Here is an 8,488-nt window from a genome sequence, read left to right as displayed (position 1 = left end):
CCATCATTAGTAGGTTAGTTCCAACCAAAACCAGGACAAGGTGAACAAAAACCATTTCAAAACATATTCAAAGGAGATTTAAAAATACCATGAAAGAAGCACAAACAAGCAAAGAAAGAAATTTTAGTCTTCCCAAGATGCCTCCATGATGCTTTGATGATTGTTACTCCCTTGTTTCTCTCCTCTTCAAGTCCCAAATGAATGAAGCTCTCAGCTTTTAGCACAAGCCATGGATGCCATATGGAGATTCAAGATGGTTGGAAAATGCTAAACAAGATGCTATGCAAGTGTAAATGACGATGCTAATGAGAAAGCTGTAAAATATCTATGCTAATATTAGTATAGTAACAATGCTCTCATGCTTCTTTGTTTGCTTGAGGATGTGGGCTCCTTTTATAGGGAAAAATGTTGATTGAATGCCCAAGATTAATATGGTTTAGCAAGGGCTGGGATTGCCTAATTCATGATCCATGCATGATGGTTTTAAGCCCAATCCCATGATGACAAGTGTCAAAATGAGATGGCTTGAGAGGAGAGGTAAAGAGAATTTAATTCCCAAGAAGACATGAGGGTAACCTCATGTAGGTTGGGTTATTGGATAAAGATGTTATCCAAGGGTAAGGTTATTATCCAATGGGTAAACTCTTGTGCAAAGTTTACCCATGGTTAAGCCTTGACCAAAGGGACAAGACCCATTTGGGTTGGAGTGTTGGAGTTCAAGGAAACATTTATGACCCTGTAAGAGTTTTAAATGGATGAGATGATGGGTTGAGGGTTAATCTTGGATAATGATTGTGCAAATTTTTATAAGATGGATTAGGCTAAATTAGAAGGGGTTAGAAGAGTCTAGAAGGGGTTTAGAGAAATCTAGAAGAATCTAGAAAGAGGTGGGTGTGGGTAAATAGGTTTTTATTAAAATAAAAATCTATTTAAATGTGCAACTTGCATTTGTAGGAGAATTTTGATTTTTAAATAAATGTTAAATTTATTTAAATAAGAAGAAGGGAGGTGAATTAAATAAATTAGATTTATTTAATAACATGGCCTATATTTAGTAATTAAATAAATTGATTAAATCTATTTAACCAAAATAGCAGAATAGGCTAAGGTGAATTAATTAAATGTCAATTTAATTAATAGAGGAATATTTAGTCATTAAATAAATATTTAATATTCATTTAATTAATAGACAAATTTATGTGTCTACACAAAGTACATGAAGTTTTGTTTATACTATGATTGTTACTAGACTTGTAAACTAAAGTTTGATCTATTCTAGTTAAAGCTTTTCCTTTGAAATAAAGAAATCATGCACAACTAGTTAAACATGTATGTTCCATAGTAACAAAAGTAATAAAGAGTTAGAATCATCATGTTGAATCTCTATTTTGTAATTATGAGACTCAGTCTTTGTGTGAAGATCGTTGTGATTCTTTTTAAACTAGGTCTTTTAGTATGGCAAAACCTATTACCAGTACTTAATTAGGTACTTATGTCTTGATTCCTAAGGTAGGATTATAACTCTATCCACCTTGATATATAGTTTCCAATGATTATCAATGGTCAATTTGATGCAAGGGTATGTTGCAAGTACACAACTCTTCCTTCATTTTTTCGAGTAAGGGTGGTGGACATAGATTGCAGGCCTATGTGCTTATTACAAAATCTTGGCCAAGGTGGCACTATAGTGAACATGTGTTTCTCAATTCACAAGAGTTGGATACACCACTAGTTAGAGTGTCTTGCAAGTTAGGGTGTACCTATAGTGTATGCATGATTAGTCAATGTAGATTCTAAACACTAGGCTCAATGGCTTAATGGTAATTGTTTTATCTTCTATCTACTACCCTTGTGAAGGGTCAGGCTCTTCCAGTAGGAAGTGGCACGGGGGACTTAAGTTTATGGTTGGCTGAAAAATTTCTTGATGATGATCCCCCTCTCCCAGTTGTAATGAGTTATGCTTCTATTCTTTGGAAAGTTTGTTATTCTATAAACTCTTAACCCTTCTCTTTCTTTTCTTTGGAAATCTAATATTGATTAGTTGCTAGTTAATTTCCTTTCCATTGAAATGGTTAGTTAGATGATAGTTAAAGTTAATAACTATTTCAGTTTCATCTAAACTTGATTGAAATGCAATTCTTTTTCTATACAATAGATAAAAGTTAATCAAATTTTCAATTTTAGAATTTTTGGCTGTTACATATTGTGTTGTGCAAGAGAATTGCACTCCCTATTAGCAAGAATCCGAGCTAATTCTTGTTGAACTCCCTCCGTTCCTCTAGGTAGACATTTTATGGGGAGCTTTCTATCTGCAAACCTTAACCTCTCCCAAATTTTGAACAACCTTATAATCAACTATTGTGGGTCAACCAAATACAAAAAAACTATCATAAATGGGTTGAAAATGTGGATACATTGAGATGATTAAAGAATGATCATCCCAAGAATCAAACCAAAATAGAATTATTTCTTAGCCTCAATTCTTTTTAATATAGTTTTTTATTCTCTTTCTTAATTCTCCTATTGTTTTGATAAAGGTGAGGAAGTAGGTAGAGTGGTCCAATCTATCTTTTAGAGAAAAGTTCTTCTATTGCCAACAACACTTCCTTTAAATTCCCTCACTCTTCCAACACCCAAAATATTGAACTAAATTATTTAACACACAATTTACATTAAAAATTTTATATATTCATTATAACATGTTATTCTTTAATCAATATACATTTTGGGTTTTACATATACACATTAAATATCATAAATTTTTATTTTGTCTAAAATACTCCAACTATTTTTAGAATTATTTCAAATATATATGTCACTAATTTTTTTTAATAAATTTACACAACATCAAATTTAAGATATATAGAATTTGTTATAATATAAATAACTAAATTGCTAAATATTAACATCTAAAATACTTTACACATCTAAATTTACATTTCTACATCTCATTTTATATAAAATTCAATTGACCCACCCATTACACTTACTTTTGGTGCTTGTAAAACTAGCAATTGTGCTTTGGTATGCAATAGGTACATTGAAGATGTGTGGAAGGTCAAATAGGAAATAAACTGGTCTATTTTGTTGCATACATTTGTGTAGTACATGAGATCAATGTGTAGATTATTTAGAAAATGATGTTATTTGTCAAAAAAAGGTCTCAATCGAGAAGTGATAGCTTCAAATAAATTATGAGTCCACTTACATGGATCTAAACAAGACTAAAAGAAAACCTCTAAATCAAGAAGGTAATCAAGCTCTATTAATAATAATCCCATGTTATATTTTCAATAGGGAAAGAGTGAGAGAGGAATAGATATGGTTCTAGAGAGAGAGTGAGAGAGAGAGAGAGGGGGGGGTCCATATCAATTTAATTTCTAACTTACTCTATTAGTACTTATGCATATATACGTTAAAAACTATTTGACTGGAGGCTTATGCGATCAAGTGTCACATCTTAACGTAGTGAACTCAAGGCCCTAGTGTGGAACCTGGGGCTCTGATACCAAATCTAAAGACATCCATATTATTAAAATATTAAACTACATTATTAGACTTAATCTCATGCATAATTAGGCACACATCAAATAAAATTCTCATTTGATAATGATAGAAACATCATAATAAATTTTGATACAATATCAATTACATAAGCTCAAAATTTAGTACACATAAGACATCAAATGTCTTTAAAGAAGACCATATAGTCAAATGCAACAATACATAATTTAGAAAGATGATAATAATCTTGATAGGAGCTCCTGACATCTATCTCCCACCAACACACCATGAGTGAGAACATAGTCGGAGAACTTTACTGCCCAACCGCAAAGCATTTTTGCTTCCTCGGAGTTCTTCATGACACGAAGAACCACCAACCCTGCATGAGGATGCCTAGCAACTCAAAACTAGTAGGATGATGGAATTTGGTACAACTTAGTGTATCTACAATCTATGATGCTATTGTAATGACACTGAGATATGGAAGAGAGTGAAAATATAATGATTCAATTAGCAAGCATATACTAAGAGATCAATGGAAACTTTGGCCAAAGTTCTTTTTGAGCTGACTACCAGTAGATGAGTTTAACTAGAGACTTGAGCTTCTCTAGAAACTCACCCTTCTCTTGTCCCTTACTTGTTTGTGCTTAAATCTCCTTTGAATATGTTTTGAAATGGTTTTTGTTCACCTTGTCCTAGTTTTGGTTGGAACTAACCTACTAATGATGGACCTTGTTTGTGCCTTTTCTATCAACATCACTTTGCATTATGAAAGTATTGAACATTTGGTTCTCCCAACAACAATACCCTATAGTGGTACACTACCTAAGGTCCACAGAGAATATAACAATGCATTCCTATTCTCAACATTTCAATATGCAAGCAACAAAAAAAATCAAAACAATAATCTCTCAAACTCTCTCAGCTTAATCACTTAATCCATGAATTGTTTATCTTCAACATATTATGATTCGACTCTTGATTCTTTTAATAACAAAAAAAAATGCTAGCTTCAGAAATACTTTCAAAACAAAGATAGAATAGGAATATCTCTTTCCTGAGAATTTAGCAGAACAAATTGAAATGCTTGCTGAACTCAAGGTGAATCGACTTGAATACTAAACAAGATACTAAAAATGCGACAATGACTTGGTATTCCTTCTCAAAATAAGATTGGCTTAACACAAAAATTAAAGGTTATTAAAATATCATCATTCAAAGGTATTTGTCTTTATTTTTTTCTGAAAATTCTCTCTCTCTCTCTCTCTCTCTCTCTCTCTCTCTCTCTCTCTCTCTCTCTCTCTCTCTCTCTCTCTCTCTCTCTCTCTCTCTCTCTCTCTCTCTCTCTCTCTCTCTCTCTCTCTCTCTCTCTCGCGCGCAGGCGCGCGCGCTCTAAATTCCTAAACTTAGCTTTTTACTTTATAGATTTGCTTTTCCCAAGAATAGGACATTAACTTTCTTATAAAAGTAAGGATAGGACTTTAACTTTATTTGTTTACTTTATAAATAAATAATAAACTCAGGCCCCTTTTTAAAATATTGGCTCATTTAAATTATCTAAACTATATTTTAATTAAACATTTACTTATTATTTTCTTAAAAAAAAGCATGCAATATAATATATATTAAACATAATTTTATTTAATTTTAATTAATAAAGTTTTGTTTTTTGAATAAATAAATAAATTGTTTTGATTTCAATCCTTCTTATATATATAAAGAAGATATTGTGTTTATAAATAATATCAATATTTTAATTTTCAAACAAATTGTATTAATTTTCAAACAAAATTATATATAAAATGTAAATTTATTTAAATATAATTGAATAAGGGATGTGTGTGTGTGTGTGTGTGTGTGACACAGAGAGAGAGAGAGAGAGAGAGAGAGAGAGAGAGAGAGAGAGAGAGAGGAGAGAGAGAGAGAGAGAGAGAGATGAAAATTGAGGAGAGGGACGTAGAGGGAAGCAATGGGATAAATAGAGATATGAGAGATAAATATATAAAGGAGAGGGATGGAATGAGAGAGGGAGAGATATAAAGATAAAGATAGAGATATGAAGTGATATAGAGAGAGAGGTAGAGAGAGACAGAGAGATAAAAAAGTAGAGACATATTGAGAGATGGAAGAAGAAATATGGAGATAAAGAGATAGAGCGACAAAGAGATATAGATATAGAGGTACAAGAAGTGGGAGAGGGAGACAAGAAAAGAGGGATAAAGATGGATGTATAGAGAGAGGGAGATATGTATAAATATAAAGGGGGAGAAAGGAAGATATAGATAGAGATGAAGATAGAGGGAGAGAAATAGATATAGAGAAGTAGAGGCAGATAGAAAAAGGTAGAGAGAGAGATAGGGATATGGAGAGGGAGAAATAGACAGATAGAGAGAGGGGGAGATATAAAGAGGGAAATATAAATATATATTGGAGGAGAAGGGAGAGAGGTAGAGATAAATATAGACAAGGGGATATGGAGGGAGAGAGGGAGGGAAAATGGGGATAGATAGATAGATAGATAGATAGATAGATAGAGAGAGAGAGAGAGAGAGAGAGAGAGAGAGAGAGAGAGAGAGAGAGAGAGAGAGAGAGAGAGAGAGAGAGAGAGAGAGAGAGAGAGAGAGAGAGAGAGAGATCGTTAAATAGATGGGAAATAGATGGGAAATAGATGGGAAGAGAGGAAGAGATAACTCAACTGATAGAGAGGGCGAGAGGGGTGACATAGATAAAGGTAAATATATAAAGAAGATAGGGGTAGGCAGAGAGACACAAAGAGATAGGGAACTATCGAGGTAGAAATTTATGGATAGAAAGAGATAGAGAAGAGTGAGAGGGAGATAGAGAGGAATAGAGAGAGAAAGATAAAGTGTAGGAGATATAGATTAAAGAGACAATGATATAAAGAGGGACACATTGTGAAGGGAAAAATATCTTCAAACTTTAAACAAGTAGAAAAAAATTAAGACTTTAAAAGTTAAGCATGCCCTTTAGAAAGTGGTTATATATAAGGAGACTTTAGATAAACAATAATGGAGTGATAGGTTCTATGTTTAGAGGATTTTTTTTACTAAGAGTATGTATTATTTTTAGATTTGGTTAGGTGAGTTTTCTCATAAAGGTGTGGGATCAAGTTTCATGACTTATCATTTCTCTTCGCCTAATTTGTGCATGATGGATAATAGAGTTTGATCCAAAATATGGAGGGAAGAATGCCTTAAAACTTTAAACAAACGTTAAAAACTATTTAAGACCTTGAAACTTGTACACACCCCTTAGAAATTAGTCCTGTGTATGGGGGCTTTAGATTTAATCTATCACTTCTCTTCTCTCTCTTTCTACTTCTAGTAGTGATCATGGAGTTTGATCCAGAATGGTGATTGAAGAAACTCACTCAATTAAAGGTAACAATAATACATGCAAATATCAGAGATAGTAGATTTTAATTTTATTGGTGATGATTTAAAATCTAAAGTTTGAGATATAATGTAATAATTTATGTTATAAGCACATGAAGAAAATTGCCATGTGCCAATTATGAATCACATCTTGTTGTGATCCATGTTTACAAATCTAAAGAATGTAAAGTAAATTGTAGGTTATTGTTGTTTATCACATTTTACGATGCTTCATGTTTACAACAATTTAGAATCTTTGGTTAATTCTAGTCCATCAACAACATCGAATAATTTTCTTTTGCTAAAACATTATACACACTTTAATTAAGGATAAGAAAAGGAGAAAAATCTATCAAATATTTAATATTTATATCTATTTATTATTTCATTATAGATCTTTTTTATAATAGAAATTTTATTATGTTTCTCTATTATTATACATTATATTTTAATATAATATAATAAAATTTTAAATAGTGTTAATATAAAAAAGCATTATAAAATTGTATATTTATATAATATAATTATTTTATATAATAAAATTCTATAATAATTATCTGGATTACTTAGTATATAATTAAATATATTGTATTATTATTTTTATTCATAATAATCTAATATTATATATATCATATAAACTAACAATGTTATTATATGTAATTAATGTACTTAATTAATTAATATTATTAAATTATATTAATATATAATATTTATAACATATATCTTTAATATAAGATGTAATTTAGGGCCCACATCTCTAATTTGTTGAAAGGATGCTGAGTAGTTGTGACTCTATTTTCACTAGTATATTAAATATTTATGTAAATAATTTTTTCACCGTATGTTATGAACTTTCTTGTTTTGTACCTTCTTTTTTAATATAGTTAATACATTTATTTTCCGATGAGTAAAGTTTTTCCTTTACATTGTTCTTGCTAGATAAGAAAACAATTTTCTTGTGGCCATCAATTTCTCGGGCATTCTGATTGGTGCACAAAACTCAAGAAGAGAAGTAACTCTCACACCTCCTACACTCATTTGAAGAAAAATCACAGAAAAATATGGCGGATGGAAACATAAAATGGTAGGTGGTAGAAAATATAAAATACAGGAATAAAAATCTAATGGTGACAAAGGTTTTAATCGTCTTGCCTCACTTCTCCATCACTGCACACCATTGATCATGATATAAGATTGTTCACTTCAAAGAAGAAAACACCTTCAATGTAATAAACTAGAAATTACACCTTGGTGTGCAATGGATACGCCGAAAATGTGTGAAAGCTGAAATAGAAAATATTTTGGTCTGTTTTTGTATACATTTATGTAGTACATGAGGTTAGTTGGTAGCATCAGATGATGTTGCTTATGTAACAAAGGTCTTAGTGGAGAATTGATAGCTTTAAATCAACTATGCAAGCACTTACTAAGACCTAAACATGATTGAAATAAAGTCTTTGAATCTAGATGATATTTACACTACATTACCAACAAGATATTGCTATGTTTGCAATAGTGGGAGATAGAGAGAGGAAGATATAGGGATAGCAAGAGGGAAAGATAAAGAGGAAGAGTGAGAGGGGAGAGAG

Source organism: Cryptomeria japonica, chromosome 10, assembly GCF_030272615.1.
Source record: "Cryptomeria japonica chromosome 10, Sugi_1.0, whole genome shotgun sequence".
Classification (NCBI taxonomy): Eukaryota; Viridiplantae; Streptophyta; class Pinopsida; order Cupressales; family Cupressaceae; genus Cryptomeria; species Cryptomeria japonica.
The sequence above is the reverse complement of the archived record's forward strand: the minus strand, read 5'-3'. Positions refer to the sequence as shown.